Consider the following 1,787-nt stretch of genomic DNA (forward strand, 5'->3'; position numbering starts at 1 on the left):
ACTTATCAATAATTACACTTAATGTCAATGGATTAAATGTACCACTAAAGAGACGGAGACTTGTAGACTGGATTAGAAAACATAAGCTATTAATATGCTGTCTACAAGAGACACACATTAGAGACAAAGACAAATATCAAGGGTTGGGAAAAGATAAGCAAATGGCAACCAAAAAAGAGCAGGAGTGGCAATATTAATTTCTGATAAAATTGACTGTAAGACAAAAACCACTATATGAGACAAGGAAGGACAGTATATAATGATTAAAGGGTCAATTTAACAAGAATATATAACCATAATAAATATCTATGCACCCAATGAAAGAACCCCAAAATACATAAATCAGACTTGAAAAGGCAAATAAATGACTCCACAGTCATAGCAGGAGACTTTAATGAGACTTTCAACGAAAGGTAGAACAACTGGAAAGAAAACAAAGACACAGAAGAGCTGAACAATGCAATCCATCAACTTGACCTTATAGACATCTACAGAGCACTTCACCCAACAAAAGCACAATATACATTCTTTTCAGTGCACATGGAACATTCACCATGATAGACCATATGTTAGGCCAAAAAGCAAGCCTTAATAAATTTAAAAACATTGAAATACTACAAAGCATCTTCTCAGATCACAATGCTATCAAATTAGAAATAAACAATAGGAAGCTGAACGGGAAAAAGAGCAAACACATGGAAACTGAACACACTCTCCTTAAGAAAGACTAGGTAAGAGAAGAAATGGAAAACGAAATTTAAAAATTCCTTAAATCAAATGAGAATGAAAACACAACATACCAAAATCGTTGGGACACAGCAACAGCAGTAATCAGAGACCAATTTATAGCAGTGAATGCACATATCAAAAAAGAAGAAAGAGCCAAAACCAACACTTTAAACCAGCATCTCCAACAATTAGAAAAAAAGAACAGCAAGTAAAGCCTACAGTTACCAGAAGAAAGGAAATAATAAAAATTTGAGCAGAAATCAATGAAACAGAAAATAGAAAGACAATAGAAAAATCAACAAGACTAGAAGTTGGTTTTTTGAAAAGATTAATAAAATTGACAAACCACTGGCAAATTTAACAAAGTAAAAGAGGAAGAGAATACAAATAACATGAATAAGAAACAAAATGGGCAACATCACAACAGAACCCACTGAAATAAAAGGGATAGTATCGGGATATTATGAAGAACTGTACTCCAACAAATTAAAAATCTGGAAGAAATGGATACATTTCTAGAAACACACTACTTACCTAAAGTAACACAGACTGAGGTAGAAAATTGAACAAACCCATGACAAAAGAAGAAATCAAACAGGTCATAAAAAATTCCCAACCAAAAAAAAAGTCCTCACCCAGATGGTTTCACTGGAGAATTCTACCAAACATTTAGAAAAGAACTGACACCAATCCTACTGAAACTATTTCAAAATACAGAAAAGGATGGAATCTTCCCAAATTCATTTCATGAAGCAAGAATAACCTTGATACCAAAACCAGGCAAAGACATCACTAAAAAGGAAAACTACACACAAATATCCCTCATGAATACAGATGCAAGATTCTTCAGCAAAATCCTAGCCAATAGACTCCAATAGCATATCAAGAAAATCATTCATTATGACCAAGTGGGGTTCATATCAGGTATGCAAGGATGGTTCAACATTAGAAAAACAATCAACATCATCCACCACATAAATAAAACAAAGGAAAAGAACCACATAGCCCATCTGATAAAATCCAACACTCATTCCTGATCAAAACTCTCAGCAAAATAG

This window comes from Orycteropus afer, unplaced genomic scaffold (assembly GCF_000298275.1).
Source record: "Orycteropus afer afer isolate SDZICR_OR568_19922 unplaced genomic scaffold, OryAfe1.0 scaffold00051, whole genome shotgun sequence".
Classification (NCBI taxonomy): Eukaryota; Metazoa; Chordata; class Mammalia; order Tubulidentata; family Orycteropodidae; genus Orycteropus; species Orycteropus afer.